General features: G+C 50.0%; 1 protein-coding gene and 1 long non-coding RNA gene across 7 annotated transcripts in view; one reads left to right on the forward strand and one right to left on the reverse strand.

The window, feature by feature from the left end:
- CTNNA2 (catenin alpha 2) overlaps positions 1-20,580 on the reverse strand; it is a 2,737,142-nt gene that overhangs the window by 2,144,364 nt on the left and 572,198 nt on the right. The gene's annotated exons all lie outside the window — the stretch shown is intronic.
- The window catches only part of LOC134930166 (uncharacterized), a 107,503-nt gene continuing 90,706 nt past the window's right edge, over positions 3,784-20,580 (forward strand). The window contains exon 1 of the long non-coding RNA XR_010178673.1: positions 3,784-4,023. This is a non-coding gene — a long non-coding RNA (uncharacterized LOC134930166). The remainder of the gene's footprint in view (positions 4,024-20,580) is intronic.

The raw sequence follows: 20,580 nt of genomic DNA on the forward strand, positions 1-20,580 counted from the left end.
ACTGCATAGCGGGGGGCGGAGCCATGATGATGTGATCCTGATGCCACGCCCCACTGACGGGCTACTACCCTGTTGGCCACGCCCCCAGACAGCCCATCCTGCTGCCGGCCACGCCCCCATGCACTTACAACGCTGCCTCCTCCCGGAGGAGGGGTCAGCAAAGTGGGTAAGTATGACTATAAGATATAAAGGGGCCCGATTCAGGTTGGATCGCAAAACGCAATCCAACCGCAAAAATGATGAAAATGAATGCGAACGCCTCTACCTGTCAATCAGGAAAAGGTGTTTGCGGGGGGGGTAAGAGGATAAGGGGTTCAACGTTCCATTTCCTAGGCGGAGATGGAGAATTGCGGGGACAAAGACGGCGAAACGGGGGAAGCGATATCAAAACGGGGGGAGTCCCGTGGGTGTGGCCGTGGTGGCTGCGTGACATCACACGCAGCCGCCGCGATTGGAAAGATGGCGGAGACAACCCTAATTTCATGCAATTGCTGCTTGATAAAGGAGGGGGAGCGGCGGTCAGCATGGCGGGCAGCCTTGCCCTGCAATGGGCGGCCCCAGCATGCATTCTCATGGATTGCAAATTCTGCTACTTAGCAGAATTTGCAATCCAACCTGAATCAGGACCATCATGCGCTTATATTGTTCCGACGTGGATCAGTATGATATGGCGTACACAGTATAGTATGTGTGTGTATGGCAGTCATTCATCACATCGTTACATCTGATGTCAGATGCAATGAATGATGGAAGGCAGTTGCGTGCATGCTGTAAAGACACATTGCACTGTTGTACACCAGATTGTGAAGTGTGTATGGTACACGCAATGCAGTGTAAGATCCCTGTCAGCAATCGGCTGGGTCACATATCACGCAGTGTGTACCCAGCTTTAGACAGGCACTTTGAACACTAGCGCTATTCCAGCCATAAAATAAGAATGGTTCTTTTACAGAAACGTCCAGGCTGTTACTGGGGGTCATTCCGAGTTGATCGCTCGCTAGCTACTTTTTGCAGTGCTGCAAATGGTCGCCACCTATGGGGGAGTGTATCTTCGCTTTGTAAGTGTGCGAACGCTTGTGCAGCCAAACGGTACAAAAAAGTTTTGTGCAGTTTCTGAGTAGGTCTGAACTTACTCAGCCGCTGCGATCACTTCAGCCTGTCTGGTCCCAGAATTGACGTCAGACACCCGCCCTGCAAACGCTTGGACACGCCTGCATTTTTCCAAACACTCCCAGAAAATGGTCAGTTGACACCCACAAATGCCCTCTTTCTGTCAGTCACCTTGCGATCGGCTGTGCGAATGGATACTTCGTTAAATCCATCGCCCAGCACCGATCCTCTATGTACCCGTACTGTGCATTGTGGTGCATACACGTGTGCAGTTTTGCAGAGTTTTGACCTGATTGCAGCGCTGCAAAAAATAGCTAGCGTGCGATCAGGTCGGAATGACCCCCATTGTCCCACCATGGACACCTGCTTCCCTCACTTTTGGCTGTGATAGGCCTTCTGGGAAAAACAATTGTCCCTGAGATGCTTGGCTTTTAAAGTTTGCCTTTTCCAGACAAATTCACAGTTACGGCATATTCTCTTAATTTTGTAATGATGTATTGACAATGCTCCAGAGCACAGGTTCTCAAACTCGGTCCTCAGGACCCCACACAGTGCATGTTTTGCAGGTCTCCTCACAGAATCACAAGTGAAATAATTAGCTCCACCTGCGGACCTTTTAAAATGGGTCAGTGAGTAATTAATACACCTGTGCACTTGCTGGGTTACCTGCAAAACATGCACTGTGTGGGGTCCTGAGGACCGAGTTTGAGAACCCCTGCTCCAGAGGATAGTAAAAGCTTTTAACTTATATGCTCTGATTGGTGCTTTTCAGTAAACTTTTCTCTAATTTGCTTTTAATGTACTTGGGTCTTCATGATGAAGCTGCTTGAATGCACTAACCATCTTAGTGCTTTGAAGACAGCACACAGAATACTGCACCACATATTAAAAGTAAAACATGCAGCCTCATAAGGAAGCAGTGACGCACTTCCTGTGACTAAACTTCCCCCCACTGTTTAAGTTAGTAGGATACAGGTAGGAGCAGCATACTCTCGTTCTGTGCCTGGAAGTGGCATGCGAGAATACTATGGGGCAGATTTAACAACAAATGATATTCTTGCTATCACTGGTGACGAATGATAAATGGTTCGCCAGCCAATCAGCTCCTAACTGTCATTCAAACACAAGCCAATCTGCCTATACGAGTGACATTACGTCATTCATTTAGTGCGTTACGTGTCTACTGAGCACTGGCACACTAAGCAGCTGGATAGGTGTTATATTGGCAAAATAGACCATTTTAATCTATTTTATCCATTTAACAAGGCAAAAACAAAACTGTCACCACAGCTGTAAGAACCCCCGATGTGTATATTAGGCACAGTACGGCACATATGTTCAGGGGCGTAGCCAGTACTTTGTGGGCCCCATAGCAACATTTTGAAGGACCCCCGTCCCAATGCTTCTAGAGAGACACTTCTCTGCAGCAGTTGTTAATGTTATGCCCTATAATAGTGCCCTAGTTAATTTTCTGAACCATAGCAGAGCCTTATTTAATGTTATGCCCCACAGTTAAGTTCACCCTATGTCACATTTCAGAGCTGCCAGTACACATTATGCCGCACAGTACCCCCAATTCACATTATGATGTATAGTGCTCCCCGTGCATATTGTGCCTCATTACAGTGCCCCAGTTCATATTATATAACATTATAATGCCCTCCAGTTCATTTTATACCACACTATAATGAGCAGGTCCAGGGGCATACCTAGATATATTGCAGGCCCCAAGGAAAAAGTTTGAAAGGACCCCTACGTACCATCCAATGGCGAAAAATGTATATAACACATGTTACTATGACAGGGAAGGTGGACCCCTCTCAGCTCTGGGCCCCATAGCAGCCACACTCCCTGCACCTATGGTAGCTACACCCTGTATATAACACATGTAACTGTGACAGGAAAGGTGGCCCCTCTCAGCTCTAGCCCCATAGCAGCTGCACTCCCTGCACCTATGGTAGCTACACCCTGTATATAACACATGTAACTGTGACAGGGAAGGTGGCCCCTCTCAGCTCTGGGCCCCATAGCAGCTGAACTCCCTGCACCTATGATAGTTACACCCTGTATATAACACATGTAACTGTGACAGGGAAGGTGGCCTCTCTCAGCTCTAGCCCCATAGCAGCTGCACTCCCTGCACCTATGGTAGCTACATCCCTGTATATAACACATGTAACTGTGACAGGGAAGGTGGCCTCTCTCAGCTCTGGGCCCCATAGCAGCCACACTCCCTGCACCTATGGTAGCTACACCCTGTATATAACACATGTAACTGTGACAGGGGAGGTGGCCCCTCTCAGCTCTAGCCCCATAGCAGCTGCACTCCCTGCACCTATGGTAGCTACATCCAGGGGCGTATCTACCATTTGGCCAGGATGGCACTCGCCAGGGGCGCCCGTAGAAGGGGGGCGCCACCCGGAGGTGCCACCCGCGGCCAAGTGATAGAGCAGTCCGGATGGGCAGGGAGTGAAGCAAAGGCTGCACAACTTACACGGAGTTTAATCAGCGGCAAGGGGAGGAGACAGAAGCTGTGTGCTGCCGAAAGTCCTGGCTGCAGCAGTTTCTGCTACAGCTGAATATATCACTCCCCTCAGCTCCTGCACCTCCGAGTCACTCCCTCCCTCCTCTGTTCCCTTGAAAGCAGTTAGCCCCGCCCCCTGGAGGCCGAGATCCAGCCCAGGCCCATGATTACCAGGGCAGTGTGAGGAGGATTATACCCCTTTTCCACCTACGTACCGTGTCCGATACGGGATGTTTAACACGGCTACAACCCGTGTCGGCTCCCCCATTTCCACTACACTTCGACACGGGTTATTCCTGGGGGTGCCTGCAAGGAATCACACCGCGGGAGGAGGAGAGACTATGGCTGGAGACTGATGGACAGACCCCTTGAAGTGCTGAGACACCATGGTGAGTCCTTGTCCCAAGAAGTCCGTGACAGCTGTCTGTGTGGAGGAGGGGATATGTGTGGGTGGGAAGTGAGAAAGATGTCAGTATGGGGGGGGGGGGGGGGGGTGATGGATGTGTGTGAGCCTGTGAGGGAGCTGTTGGTGGACAAGCGAGGAAGGGGAGATCTGTGTATGTGACACACACAGTACATCAATACCTGCAAATATCCCACATTTTAGACCCCCCCCCCCCAATCATTACAGTAATACCATCCACATAACAATAATCGTTTCCTCTGCACAGTATGTGTGCTGTCAGTGTGTGTGTGTGTGTGTGTGTGTGTGGGGGGGGGTCAGGGAGGGGGGGGCTGAGAGAATTGTCAGTCTTGGGACTGGGGCATGTATATATGAGAGCTGTCAGTGTGGAGGGGGGGGATTGGTGTGATGGAGGTGTCAGCATGGATGGGAGGAAGGGGGGGATTGGTGTGATGGAGCTGTCAGTGTGGAGGGGGGGGAAAGGGGGGATTAGTGTGATGGAGGCGTCAATGTGGAGGGGAGGAAGGGGGGATTGGTGTGATGGAGGTGTCAGTGTGGAGGGGAGGAAGGGGGGATTGGTGTGATAGAGGTGTCAGCATGGATGGGAGGAAGGGGGGATTGGTGTGATGGAGGTGTCAGTGTGGAGGGGAGGAAGGGGGGATTGGTGTGATAGAGGTGTCAGCATGGATGGGAGGAAGGGGGGATTGGTGTGATGGAGGTGTCAGTGTGGAGGGGAGGAAGGGGGATTGGTGTGATGGAGGTGTCAGTGTGGAGGGGAGGAAGGGGGGATTGGTGTGATGGAGGTGTCGGTGTGGAGGGTTGGAAGGGGGGATTGGTGTGATGGACGTGTCGGTGTGGAGTGGAGGAAGGGGGGATTGATGTGATGGAGGTGTCAGCATGGAGGGGAGGAAGGGGGGATTGATGTGATGGAGGTGTCAGCGTGGAGGGGAGGAAGCGGGGATTGGTGTGAAGGAGCTGTCAGTGTGGAGGGGAGGAAGGGGGGATTGGTGTTATGGAGGTGTCAGTGTGGATGGGAGGAAGGGGGGATTGGTGTGATGGAGGTGTCAGTGTGGAGGGGAGGAAGGGGGGATTGGTGTAATGGAGGCGTCAGTGTGGAGGGGGGGAAGGGGGGATTGGCGTGATGGAGGTGTCAGTGTGGGTGTGGTAAGAGTTGTCAGTGGGGGAGGTATGTTTGTGTTTAGATTTGTGCGTATGAGGGTAATGTGTGTTAGAGAGTTTTCAGGGGGGGCACATTGTTCATAATTGTTTTGACAAGGAGAACTACATCTCCCAGCATCTGCAGCGTGCTGGAGATGCTGATAAGCTTTATCAAAAAGTTTAAAACGCTTATTGCTTTTAAAACTGGGTGGTTAATAAGGGAGAGCTGTACAGTACGGCATTTTTCCAGTGCATATGTTTGCCAGTTGAGCTGCCACATTTCACTGAACCACCCCCAAATGTAATTGCACCCACCTCCGTCCTCCTAGAGGGAGATAGTTACAGCTGTTATACTAATAGTGGGTTGTTGAATGTAGTCAGCAAGTCAACAGTACTTATGTCGACACTACAATGCCAGCACCAGATTCCCAACTCAGTTCTAAGGCTGCTTAAAGTATTTTTTCCCTATCCTACCACTCACTACTAGACACCTACCTCCACCCCTCCACGCACGCGCGCACACACACACACACACACACACACACACACACACACACACACACACACACACACACACACACACACACACACGTAGAAGTGAGCCAGTGGAGAAATTTCCCCATCAACCAATCAGCAGCTCTGTATAATTTAATAGTATGCAAATTATAGATGTTACTTCAGTGCTGATTGGTTGCCATGGGCACTTCTCCACTGGCTCACTTCTCCGCTCTTATCACTGCTTAGTAAATGTACCCCTTAGACTCTCTCCTCTGTCTAGACTGCAGTGGTTCCCAAACTCGGTACTCGATAGTTCCAGGTCACCTGTGGATTTTTAAAATGTGGCAGTTGGTGATACACAGTACACATGCCATGTGACTTGGAAAACGTGACTTGTTAGGGATCCTTCAGGACCGAGTTTGGGAACCACTGGTCTAGCGTGTCAGTGTCTGTTGTCCACTGTATCCTTTGTCTTATTTTTCGCAGTATTTCTCTGTCTCTGATGTAGTGCAGAGAGGTAGTACAGTGATGTTTTACAGTGTAGTGTAACCTATAGAAGGGTCAGCAATTAGTGTAGGGTGTAGAGGCGTCAGTGATGTAGTGTAGGGAGGTCGGTTATGTAGTGTAGGGTGTAGAGGCGTCAGTGATGTAGTGTAGGGAGGTCAGTTATGTAGTGTAGGGTGTAGAGGCGTCAGTGATGTAGTGTAGGGAGGTCGGTTATGTAGTGTAGGGTGTAGAGGCGTCAGTGATGTAGTGTAGGGAGGTCAGTTATGTAGTGTAGGGTGTAGAGGCGTCAGTTATGTAGTGTAGGGAGGTCGGTTATGTAGTGTAGGGTGTAGAGGCGTCAGTGATGTAGTGTAGGGTGTAGAGGCATCAGTGATGTAGTGTAGGGAGGTCGGTTATGTAGTGTAGGGTGTAGAGGCGTCAGTGATGTAGTGTAGGGAGGTCAGTTATGTAGTGTAGGGTGTAGAGGCGTCAGTGATGTAGTGTAGGGAGGTCGGTTATGTAGTGTAGGGTGTAGAGGCGTCAGTGATGTAGTGTAGGGAGGTCAGTTATGTAGTGTAGGGTGTAGAGGCGTCAGTGATGTAGTGTAGGGAGGTCGGTTATGTAGTGTAGGGTGTAGAGGCGTCAGTGATGTAGTGTAGGGAGGTCAGTTATGTAGTGTAGGGTGTAGAGGCGTCAGTTATGTAGTGTAGGGAGGTCGGTTATGTAGTGTAGGGTGTAGAGGCGTCAGTGATGTAGTGTAGGGTGTAGAGGCATCAGTGATGTAGTGTAGGGAGGTCGGTTATGTAGTGTAGGGTGTAGAGGCGTCAGTGATGTAGTGTAGGGAGGTCAGTTATGTAGTGTAGGGTGTAGAGGCGTCAGTGATGTAGTGTAGGGAGGTCGGTTATGTAGTGTAGGGTGTAGAGGCGTCAGTGATGTAGTGTAGGGAGGTCAGTTATGTAGTGTAGGGTGTAGAGGCGTCAGTGATGTAGTGTAGGGAGGTCGGTTATGTAGTGTAGGGTGTAGAGGCGTCAGTGATGTAGTGTAGGGAGGTCAGTTATGTAGTGTAGGGTGTAGAGGCGTCAGTGATGTAGTGTAGGGAGGTCGGTTATGTAGTGTAGGGTGTAGAGGCGTCAGTGATGTAGTGTAGGGAGGTCAGTTATGTAGTGTAGGGTGTAGAGGCGTCAGTGATGTAGTGTAGGGAGGTCGGTTATGTAGTGTAGGGTGTAGAGGCGTCAGTGATGTAGTGTAGGGAGGTCAGTTATGTAGTGTAGGGTGTAGAGGCGTCAGTGATGTAGTGTAGGGTGTAGAGGCATCAGTGATGTAGTATAGGGTGTAGAGAAGTCAGTGATGTAGTGTAGGATATAGAGGGGTCAGTAAATATATTAATCCCAAGTACTTACTACACTAATTAAATTAAAACACAAACTGCAGGAAAAAGTATGCAATCTGGGTCAAAGAAAAAAAGCAAAGGGTAGAGGTTAATAAGAGTGACCAACGCCATGCCTTGCGCCACATAGCATTATGTTAAACTGAGATGTTCCATAGTCTGGGGTGGGTGGAACACCATGACACATAGTCTGGGGCAGGCAGGTTAGCTAGCCTATAGAAGTCTGTTGATAGAGGTTGGGGGGGGAGGGTGGACTGATCCAGTGAGGGTAGGCAGGTGAGGCAGAGCCTCACCTGTTATACTCGAGTATTCTCCAGTTTTTTTTTTACTATAAATAACATATATAGGGCAACAAAATATGTACAACCATGTTTCATGCCCACATGAACCCTACGGTTCATATGGGATGTGAGTCTTCGCATCCACCCCCTGCGATTAGCCATAGCTGCCCCCCCCCCCCCTCCTGAGTTTTAGTCCTAGCCACCCACCCAGGGTGGTTAGGGTAGGGGGCAGAGGAGGGGTAAATTAATTACCTTGTCCCCTGTCTAAAAATCATGATGTTGCAGTTTGTCATCTGACCGCCAGCATCCCGAACATCACCATTTCCTAACACACCCATTCATATATGTGTATGTAACTCTGACTCTGATACTAGCCAGTGCCTCCTCAGCCACTGACCTCACCGCACCTCACTGGGCAGTTCATGATCCAATGCTGCTTGGTTTCCTGTCTGCTGTTGCTACCAGCCAGTTCCCGTTGACAGTGAGTCCCAAACAGCAATGTTTGGCAGCGTTTGTGGGATGCAGTTGGTGTGGCCCCCCTATTTCAAATTGGGGGGGGGGGGGGGGGGGGCCCTTACTTTGCCAGGGGCGCTCGGACCCCTAGATACACCCCTGGCTACATCCCTGTATATAACACATGTAACTGTGACAGGGAAGGTGGCCTCTATCAGCTCTGGGCCCCATAGCAGCTGCACTCCCTGCACCTATGGTAGCTACACCCTGTATATATATAACACATGTAACTGTGACAGGGAAGGTGGCCTCTCTCAGCTCTGGGCCCCATAGCAGCTGCACTCCCTGCACCTATGGTAGCTACACCCTGTATATAACACATGTAACTGTGACAGGGAAGGTGGTCCCACTCAGCTCTGGGCCCCATAGCAGCTGCACTCCCTGCACCTATGGTAGCTACACCCTGTATATAACACATGTAACTGTGACAGGGAAGGTGGCCCATCTCAGCTCTGGGTCCCATAGCAGCTGCACTCCCTGCACCTATGGTAGCTACACCCTGTATATAACACATGTAACTGTGACAGGGAAGGTCGCCCCTCTCAGCTCTAGCCCCATAGCAGCTGCACTCCCTGCACCTATGGTAGCTAATATGCCCCCTGTATATAACACATGTAACTGTGGCAGGGAAGGTGGCCTCTATCAGCACTGGGCCCCATAGCAGCTGCACTCCCTGCACCTATGGTAGCTACACCCCTGTATATAACACATGTAACTGCATACCTCCCAACTTTGAATGTTCATAAATCGGGCCAAAAAGGGGGCGTGGCCTCGCATTGGGAGGGGCGTGGCTACAATCGAGTGGGCGTGGCCATGTGCCGTGGGTCCGTTTTAGTCATTTTGGGGGCGTGCCCAGCGCTCCCTGAGCAGCTGGGCAGCCCCCGGCTCACTCCCTGCACTGAATAGATGCTGTGCGCGTGCGCACAGCATCTATTTAGAGATCACTCGCTGCTTTGCAGTGCAGAGCAGCGGGTGATCAAAGCCTCCCCAACTGCCCCCCCGCCCGCGGGACACTGTGACCCGCGGGAGGGACAGCGGGACAGTGTCTGAATAGCGGGACTGTCCCGCTGAAATCGGGACAGTTGGGAGGTATGTAACTGTAACAGGGAAGGTGGGCTCCTCTCAGCTCTGGGCCCCATAGCAGCTGCACTCCCTGCACCTATGGTAGCTACTAGTGATGAGCGCCTGAAATTTTTCGGGTTTTGTGTTTTGGTTTTGGGTTCGGTTCCGCGGCCGTGTTTTGGGTTCGACCGCGTTTTGGCAAAACCTCACCGAATTTTTTTTGTCGGATTCGGGTGTGTTTTGGATTCGGGTGTTTTTTTCAAAAAACCCTAAAAAACAGCTTAAATCATAGAATTTGGGGGTCATTTTGATCCCATATTATTATTAACCTCAAAAACCATAATTTCCACTCATTTTCAGTCTATTCTGAATACCTCACACCTCACAATATTATTTTTAGTCCTAAAATTTGCACCGAGGTCGCTGGATGACTAAGCTAAGCGACCCTAGTGGCCGACACAAACACCTGGCCCATCTAGGAGTGGCACTGCAGTGTCACGCAGGATGTCCCTTCCAAAAAACCCTCCCCAAACAGCACATGACGCAAAGAAAAAAAGAGGCGCAATGAGGTAGCTGTGTGAGTAAGATTAGCGACCGTAGTGGCCGACACAAACACCGGGCCCATTTAGGAGTGGCACTGCAGTGTCACGCAGGATGTCCCTTCCAAAAAACCCTCCCCAAACAGCACATGACGCAAAGAAAAAAAGAGGCGCAATGAGGTAGCTGTGTGAGTAAGATTAGCGACCCTAGTGGCCGACACAAACACCGGGCCCATCTAGGAGTGGCACTGCAGTGTCACGCAGGATGGCCCTTCCAAAAAACACTCCCCAAACAGCACATGACGCAAAGAAAAAAAGAGGCGCAATGAGGTAGCTGACTGTGTGAGTAAGATAAGCGACCCTAGTGGCCGACACAAACACCGGGCCCATTTAGGAGTGGCACTGCAGTGTCACGCAGGATGTCCCTTCCAAAAAAACCCTCCCCAAACAGCACATGACGCAAAGAAAAAAAGAGGCGCAATGAGGTAGCTGTGTGAGTAAGATTAGCGACCGTAGTGGCCGACACAAACACCGGGCCCATTTAGGAGTGGCACTGCAGTGTCACGCAGGATGTCCCTTCCAAAAAACCCTCCCCAAACAGCACATGACGCAAAGAAAAAAAGAGGCGCAATGAGGTAGCTGTGTGAGTAAGATTAGCGACCCTAGTGGCCGACACAAACACCGGGCCCATCTAGGAGTGGCACTGCAGTGTCACGCAGGATGGCCCTTCCAAAAAACCCTCCCCAAACAGCACATGACGCAAAGAAAAAAAGAGGCGCAATGAGGTAGCTGACTGTGTGAGTAAGATAAGCGACCCTAGTGGCCGACACAAACACCGGGCCCATTTAGGAGTGGCACTGCAGTGTCACGCAGGATGTCCCTTCCAAAAAACCCTCCCCAAACAGCACATGACGCAAAGAAAAAAAGAGGCGCAATGAGGTAGCTGACTGTGTGAGTAAGATAAGCGACCCTAGTGGCCGACACAAACACCGGGCCCATTTAGGAGTGGCACTGCAGTGTCACGCAGGATGTCCCTTCCAAAAAAACCCTCCCCAAACAGCACATGACGCAAAGAAAAAAAGAGGCGCAATGAGGTAGCTGTGTGAGTAAGATTAGCGACCGTAGTGGCCGACACAAACACCGGGCCCATTTAGGAGTGGCACTGCAGTGTCACGCAGGATGTCCCTTCCAAAAAACCCTCCCCAAACAGCACATGACGCAAAGAAAAAAAGAGGCGCAATGAGGTAGCTGTGTGAGTAAGATTAGCGACCCTAGTGGCCGACACAAACACCGGGCCCATCTAGGAGTGGCACTGCAGTGTCACGCAGGATGGCCCTTCCAAAAAACCCTCCCCAAACAGCACATGACGCAAAGAAAAAAAGAGGCGCAATGAGGTAGCTGACTGTGTGAGTAAGATAAGCGACCCTAGTGGCCGACACAAACACCGGGCCCATTTAGGAGTGGCACTGCAGTGTCACGCAGGATGTCCCTTCCAAAAAACCATCCCCAAACAGCACATGACGCAAAGAAAAAAAGAGGCGCAATGAGGTAGCTGACTGTGTGAGTAAGATAAGCGACCCTAGTGGCCGACACAAACACCGGGCCCATTTGGGAGTGGCACTGCAGTGTCACGCAGGATGTCCCTTCCAAAAAACCCTCCCCAAACAGCACATGACGCAAAGAAAAATAAAAGAAAAAAGAGGTGCAAGATGGAATTGTCCTTGGGCCCTCCCACCCACCCTTATGTTGTATAAACAAAACAGGACATGCACACTTTAACCAACCCATCATTTCAGTGACAGGGTCTGCCACACGACTGTGACTGATATGACGGGTTGGTTTGGACCCCCCCCAAAAAAGAAGCAATTAATCTCTCCTTGCACAAACTGGCTCTACAGAGGCAAGATGTCCACCTCATCATCATCCTCCGATATATCACCGTGTACATCCCCCTCCTCACAGATTATCAATTCGTCCCCACTGGAATCCACCATCTCAGCTCCCTGTGTACTTTGTGGAGGCAATTGCTGCTGGTCAATGTCTCCGCGGAGGAATTGATTATAATTCATTTTAATGAACATCATCTTCTCCACATTTTCTGGATGTAACCTCGTACGCCGATTGCTGACAAGGTGAGCGGCGGCACTAAACACTCTTTCGGAGTACACACTTGTGGGAGGGCAACTTAGGTAGAATAAAGCCAGTTTGTGCAATGGCCTCCAAATTGCCTCTTTTTCCTGCCAGTATAAGTATGGACTGTGTGACGTGCCTACTTGGATGCGGTCACTCATATAATCCTCCACCATTCTTTCAATGGTGAGAGTATCATATGCAGTGACAGTAGACGACATGTCCGTAATCGTTGTCAGGTCCTTCAGTCCGGACCAGATGTCAGCATCAGCAGTCGATCCAGACTGCCCTGCATCACCGCCAGAGGGTGGGCTCGGAATTCTGAGCCTTTTCCTCGCACCCCCAGTTGCGGGAGAATGTGAAGGAGGAGATGTTGACAGGTCGCGTTCCGCTTGACTTGACAATTTTCTCACCAGCAGGTCTTTCAACCCCAGCAGACTTGTGTCTGCCGGAAAGAGAGATCCAAGGTAGGCTTTAAATCTAGGATCGAGCATGGTGGCCAAAATGTAGTGCTCTGATTTCAACAGATTGACCACCCGTGAATCCTTGTTAAGCGAATTAAGGGCTCCATCCACAAGTCCCACATGCCTAGCGGAATCGCTCCGTGTTAGCTCCTCCTTCAATGTCTCCAGCTTCTTCTGCAAAAGCCTGATGAGGGGAATGACCTGACTCAGGCTGGCAGTGTCTGAACTGACTTCACGTGTGGCAAGTTCAAAGGGCAGCAGAACCTTGCACAACGTTGAAATCATTCTCCACTGCGCTTGAGACAGGTGCATTCCACCTCCTATATCGTGCTCAATTGTATAGGCTTGAATGGCCTTTTGCTGCTCCTCCAACCTCTGAAGCATATAGAGGGTTGAATTCCACCTCGTTACCACTTCTTGCTTCAGATGATGGCAGGGCAGGTTCAGTAGTTTTTGGTGGTGCTCCAGTCTTCTGTACGTGGTGCCTGTACGCCGAAAGTGTCCCGCAATTCTTCTGGCCACCGACAGCATCTCTTGCACGCCCCTGTCGTTTTTTAAATAATTCTGCACCACCAAATTCAAGGTATGTGCAAAACATGGGACGTGCTGGAATTTGCCCATATTTAATGCACACACAATATTGCTGGCGTTGTCCGATGCCACAAATCCACAGGAGAGTCCAATTGGGGTAAGCCATTCCGCGATGATCTTCCTCAGTTGCCGTAAGAGGTTTTCAGCTGTGTGCGCATTCTGGAAGGCGGTGATACAAAGCGTAGCCTGCCTAGGAAAGAGTTGGCGTTTGCGAGATGCTGCTACTGGTGCCGCCGCTGCTGTTCTTGCGGCGGGAGTCCATACATCTACCCAGTGGGCTGTCACAGTCATATAGTCCTGACCCTGCCCTGCTCCACTTGTCCACATGTCCGTGGTTAAGTGGACATTGGGTACAGCTGCATTTTTTAGGACACTGGTGACTCTTTTTCTGAGGTCTGTGTAAATTTTCGGTATCGCCTGCCTAGAGAAATGGAACCTAGATGGTATTTGGTACCGGGGACACAGTACCTCCAACAAGTCTCTAGTTGGCTCTGCAGTAATGATGGATACCGGAACCACGTTTCTCACCACCCAGGATGCCAAGGCCTCAGTTATCCGCTTTGCAGTAGGATGACTGCTGTGATATTTCATCTTCCTCGCAAAGGACTGTTGGACAGTCAATTGCTTGGTGGAAGTAGTAAAAGTGGTCTTACGACTTCCCCTCTGGGATGACCATCGACTCCCAGCAGCAACAACAGCAGCGCCAGCAGCAGTAGGCGTTACACGCAAGGATGCATCGGAGGAATCCCAGGCAGGAGAGGACTCGTCAGAATTGCCAGTGACATGGCCTGCAGGACTATTGGCATTCCTGGGGAAGGAGGAAATTGACACTGAGGGAGTTGGTGGGGTGGTGTGCGTGAGCTTGGTTACAAGAGGAAGGGATTTACTGGTCAGTGGACTGCTTCCGCTGTCACCCAAAGTTTTTGAACTTGTCACTGACTTATTATGAATGCGCTGCAGGTGACGTATAAGGGAGGATGTTCCGAGGTGGTTAACGTCCTTACCCCTACTTATTACAGCTTGACAAAGGGAACACACGGCTTGACACCTGTTGTCCGCATTTCTGTTGAAATACCTCCACACCGAAGAGCTGATTTTTTTGGTATTTTCACCAGGCATGTCAACGGCCATATTCCTCCCACGGACAACAGGTGTCTCCCCGGGTGCCTGACTTAAACAAACCACCTCACCATCAGAATCCTCCTGGTCAATTTCCTCCCCAGCGCCAGCAACACCCATATCCTCCTCATCCTGGTGTACTTCAACACTGACATCTTCAATCTGACTATCAGGAACTGGACTGCGGGTGCTCCTTCCAGCACTTGCAGGGGGCGTGCAAATGGTGGAAGGCGCATGCTCTTCACGTCCAGTGTTGGGAAGGTCAGGCATCGCAACCGACACAATTGGACTCTCCTTGTGGATTTGGGATTTCGAAGAACGTACAGTTCTTTGCGGTGCTACTGCTTTTGCCAGCTTGAGTCTTTTCATTTTTCTAGCGAGAGGCTGAGTGCCTCCATCCTCATGTGAAGCTGAACCACTAGCCATGAACATAGGCCAGGGCCTCAGCCGTTCCTTGCCACTCCGTGTGGTAAATGGCATATTGGCAAGTTTACGCTTCTCCTCCGACAATTTTATTTTAGGTTTTGGAGTCCTTTTTTTACTGATATTTGGTGTTTTGGATTTGACATGCTCTGTACTATGACATTGGGCATCGGCCTTGGCAGACGACGTTGCTGGCATTTCATCGTCTCGGCCATGACTAGTGGCAGCAGCTTCAGCACGAGGTGGAAGTGGATCTTGATCTTTCCCTAATTTTGGAACCTCAACATTTTTGTTCTCCATATTTTAATAGGCACAACTAAAAGGCACCTCAGGTAAACAATGGAGATGGATGGATACTAGTATACAATTATGGACGGACTGCCGAGTGCCGACACAGAGGTAGCTACAGCCGTGAACTACCGTACTGTACTGTGTCTGCTGCTAATATAGGCTGGTTGATAAAGAGATGTAGTAGTATGTATAAGTATAAAGAAGAAAGAAAAAAAAAACCACGGGTAGGTGGTATACAATTATGGACGGACTGCCGAGTGCCGACACAGAGGTAGCTACAGCCGTGGACTACCGTACTGTACTGTGTCTGCTGCTAATATAGACTGGTTGATAAAGAGATGTAGTAGTATGTATAAGTATAAAGAAGAAAGAAAAAAAAACCACGGGTAGGTGGTATACAATTATGGACGGACTGCCGAGTGCCGACACAGAGGTAGCTACAGCCGTGGACTACCGTACTGTACTGTGTCTGCTGCTAATATAGACTGGTTGATAAAGAGATGTAGTAGTATGTATAAGTATAAAGAAGAAAGAAAAAAAAAACACGGGTAGGTGGTATACAATTATGGACGGACTGCCGAGTGCCGACACAGAGGTAGCTACAGCCGTGGACTACCGTACTGTACTGTGTCTGCTGCTAATATAGACTGGTTGATAAAGAGATGTAGTAGTATGTATAAGTATAAAGAAGAAAGAAAAAAAAACCACGGGTAGGTGGTATACAATTATGGACGGACTGCCGAGTGCCGACACAGAGGTAGCTACAGCCGTGAACTACCGTACTGTACTGTGTCTGCTGTTAATATAGACTGGTTGATAAAGAGATGTAGTAGTATGTATGTATAAAGAAGAAAGAAAAAAAAACCTCGGGTAGGTGGTATACAATTATGGACGGACTGCCGAGTGCCGACACAGAGGTAGCTACAGCCGTGAACTACCGTACTGTACTGTGTCTGCTGTTAATATAGACTGGTTGATAAAGAGATGTAGTAGTATGTATGTATAAAGAAGAAAGAAAAAAAAACCTCGGGTAGGTGGTATACAATTATGGACGGACTGCCGAGTGCCGACACAGAGGTAGCTACAGCCGTGAACTACCGTACTGTACTGTGTCTGCTGCTAATATAGACTGGTTGATAAAGAGATGTAGTAGTATGTATGTATAAAGAAGAAAGAAAAAAAAACCTCGGGTAGGTGGTATACAATTATGGACGGACTGCCGAGTGCCGACACAGAGGTAGCTACAGCCGTGAACTACCGTACTGTACTGTGTCTGCTGCTAATATAGACTGGTTGATAAAGAGATGTAGTAGTATGTATGTATAAAGAAGAAAGAAAAAAAAACCACGGGTAGGTGGTATACAATTATGGACGGACTGCCGAGTGCCGACACAGAGGTAGCTACAGCCGTGGACTACCGTACTGTACTGTGTCTGCTGCTAATATAGACTGGTTGATAAAGAGATGTAGTAGTATGTATGTATAAAGAAGAAAGAAAAAAAAAACCACGGGTAGGTGGTATACAATTATGGATGGACTGCCGAGTGCCGACACAGAGGTAGCTACAGCCGTGAACTACCGTACTGTGTCTGCTGCGACTGGATGATAAATAATGATATAAAAAATATATATATATCACTACTGCAGCCGGACAGGTATATATTATATAATGACGGACCTGCTGGACACTGTCTGTCAGCAGAATGAGTTTTTTATAGAATAAAAAAAAAAACACCACACAAGTGAAGTCACACGACGAGTGTTTAACTTTTTCAGGCAATCACAATATAGTATACTATACTACTAACTATACTGGTGGTCAGTGTGGTCAGGTCACTGGTCAGTCACACTGGCAGTGGCACTCCTGCAGCAAAAGTGTGCACTGTTTAATTTTAATATAATATGTACTCCTGGCTCCTGCTATAACCTATAACTGGCACTGCAGTGCTCCCCAGTCTCCCCCACAATTATAAGCTGTGTGAGCTGAGCACAGTCAGATATATATACATAGATGATGCAGCACACTGGGCTGAGCAGTGCACACAGATATGGTATGTGACTGAGTCACTGTGTGTATCGTTTTTTTCAGGCAGAGAACGGATATATTAAATAAAACTGCACTGTCTGGTGGTCACTGTGGTCAGTCACTAGTAAACTCTGCACTCTCTACACTTCTACAGTACTCCTAAGCTCCAGTAAATCAGGTCAATCTCTCTCTCTCTCTCTCTCTTCTAATCTAAATGGAGAGGACGCCAGCCACGTCCTCTCCCTATCAATCTCAATGCACGTGTGAAAATGGCGGCGACGCGCGGCTCCTTATATAGAATCCGAGTCTCGCGAGAATCCGACAGCGTCATGATGACGTTCGGGCGCGCTCGGGTTAACCGAGCAAGGCGGGAGGATCCGAGTCTGCTCGGACCCGTGAAAAAAACCATGAAGTTCGGGCGGGTTCGGATTCAGAGAAACCGAACCCGCTCATCTCTAGTAGCTACGCCCCCTGTATATAACACATGTAACTGTAACAGGGAAGGTGGGCTCCTCTCAGCTCTGGGCCCCATAGCAGCTGCGCTCCCTGCACCTATGGTAGCTACACCCTGTATATAACATATGTAACTGTGACAGGGAAGGTGACCCCTCTCAGCTCTGTGCCCCATAACAGCTGCACTCCCTGCACCTATGGTAGCTACACCCTTGTATATAACACATGTAACTGTGACAGGGAAGGTGGCTCCTCTCAGCTCTAGCCCCATAGCAGCTGCACTCCCTGCACCTATAGTAGCTACACCCTGTATATAACACATGTAACTGTAACAGGGAAGGTGGCCCCTCTCAGCTCTCGCCCCATAGCAGCTGCACTCCCTGCACCTATGGTAGCTACACCCCTGTATATAACACATGTAACTGTAACAGGGAAGGTGGCCCCTCTCAGCTCTGGGCCCCATAACAGCTGCACTCCCTGCAGCTATGGTAGCTACGCCCTGTATATAACACATGTAACTGTAACAGGGAAGGTGGGCCCCTCTCAGCTCTGGGCCCCATAGCAGCCGCTCTCCCTGCACCTATGGTAGCTACGCCCTTGCATATGTCTTATAATTATACGGAATCAAGACGGAACCCTACAATTCTTATAACCACCTTACAAACGTGCCGCAGCTCTGTCAGTATATCTGAGTTGTCTGATGCTTAGTGATGAAGGCATATACTGTACATCGCATCCAGTTACACTTTCCAAAGACTAAAGCTCTGTATAATCTGCAGCCATTAAAATTACACCGGCCGCATTAAATCCTTCATCATTAATAATGGCTCCGTCAATTAGTCACGAGCTGATTGCTATACGCTATTTGCCGTGCAGCATCTCTGATTAATTGATGAAGTGGGCATGTTGGAGAATATCTGATCATTTTTTTAGCGCACCAGGCTTTAATCGCATTAATGCGGCTCTGGAAGGGAGTAACTGAAGATCAGCGGAAGATTTACCAATTGCCAGGGCTGTGACTTAAAATGCAGCTATGTTTCTGATATATTCTCATATACTTAGGGTCTTATTTATCAATGAGTAATAAAACTCGCTGTGAATGATAAAACTTGTTGCGTATGATAAATGGTGCCCCAGCCAATCAGCTCCTGTCATGTGTTCAGCTCCTAACTGTCACGTGTTTGAAAAATGACAGCTGGGAGATGATTGGCTGCGGCACCATGTATCATACGCAATGCATTTTATCACTCGTTGATAAATGGGCCCGCTAGTGTCTAGATACTGTACTATACAGTGTGAAGCACCCGGCGCGACTGAGTCACTACGAGAGATATAGCATACTGAAGTTTTCTTCACATTTTGCATCTTATTCACATCGCAGCAAAACACCACTCAAAGGGGGCGATTCAATTCATACAAAGGAACTGAGCTATTCAATTAGTTTCCACAACTAGCCCTGAGGCTGCACTTATTGTAGACTAGCGTTTTGCCGTGCTTTGCTCACTTGGATGCCCTCCGAGAAAAAAAATTGTCGCCATAGTTCATGAACAGTCCCTAGAAGTATATTTCTCCTCCAAGTATCTGGTTGTTACGTTATCGCTCCTCTCCCTGATGTTGCATCGAGATCATACATACCTCAGTTTCTTTCTAGGTCACTAAACGAAACAATAGTAAAACGACATCCAAATTCATCCAGCATTTTTTTGCGTGATGCCGGAACGAGCAGACAAACAAAAATGACAACTTTATTATATATATATATATACACTAGGTGCTTCATCGCGCCCTACGGGCGCTCTTCACACCGTCGCAAGGGGCTACGCCCCCTTAACCCTTGCATGCCTTTCTGGGGTTCAATATTTGTGTTATATGGAGTATCACCTGCATTCCTTTGTTAGTGGTTAAATATTGCACAATGAAAGGGTGTGCGATGGTGAAGGAGGCGCAGCCCCTTGCGACGGCGTGAACAGCACCTGCAGACCACAATGTACAGAATGTAGCGGGTGCGGGGGGTACTGCGGATGGTGTCTGTAGATGCTGCGGATGGAGGGGGGGCGGAAGTGGGGGTGGGGCCCGGATGGGGAAGGGTTGGGAGGTGCTGCGGGTGGGGGAGGGGCAGAGGAGTGGGGGATGCAGATGGGGGAGGGGTCCGGAGGCACTGCAGGTGGGGGAGGGGCAGGGGTGCCATGGGTGGGGGAGGGGCAGGTGTGGGGATGTTGCAGATGGGTGAAGGGTTCCGGAGGTGCTGTGGGATGGGAAGGGGCGGGAGTGCCACTGGTGGGGTAGGGGTCCGTAGGCGCCATGGGTAGGGGAGGGGCAGGTACGGGTGTTGCGGCAGATGGGGAAGGAGGTCCGGAGGTGCTGCAGGTGGTGGTGGGGCAGGTGCGGGGGTGCCATTGGTGGGGGAGGGGTGGGTGAGGGGGGGACCGCAGATGGAGGAGGGTGTCTGCAGATGCTGCGGGTGGAGGGGGGCAGGTGTGGGGGAGACATATAAGGGGGGTGAATGGTGGAGGGGGCCTGGAGATTGCTGGGGGTGGTGAAGGGGCGGAGGAGTGGGAGCCGCGGGTGGTGTAGGGGGTCTGGAGGCACAGCATGTGGGGGAGGGGTGGAGTGCCGCATGTGGTGGAGGGGAAGGTGCGGAGGTGTGGTGCATTGGGGAGAGGTCTGGAGGTGCTGCGGGTACTGTACCTGCCAAAAAGGTAGTTGGAGGGTATGCAGTAACAGGGCCAGGACAGGGGTGACAGGGTCAGAACAGGGTTGACTGGGCCAGGACAGGGGTGACAGGGTCAGAACAGGGGTGACAGGGTCAGAACAGGAGTGACGGGGCCAGGACAGGGGTGACGGGGCCAGGACATGGGCGACGGGGCCAGGACAGAAATGACAGGGACAGGATAGGGGTGACAGGGTCAGTGTAGGGGCGGCAGGACCAGGACAGGGGTGTCAGGGCCAGTATAGGGTTGACAGGGCAAGCACAGGGGTGACAGGGCCAGGATAGGGGTAGCAGGGCCAGCATAAGGGTGACAGGGCCAGGATAAGGGTGAAAGGGCCAGGATAAGGGTGAAAGGGCCATGATAAGGGTGGCAGGTCAAGGCCAGGGGTTACAGGGACATGACAGAACACAG

This window comes from Pseudophryne corroboree, chromosome 1, assembly GCF_028390025.1.
Source record: "Pseudophryne corroboree isolate aPseCor3 chromosome 1, aPseCor3.hap2, whole genome shotgun sequence".
In the NCBI taxonomy this organism is placed as follows: domain Eukaryota; kingdom Metazoa; phylum Chordata; class Amphibia; order Anura; family Myobatrachidae; genus Pseudophryne; species Pseudophryne corroboree.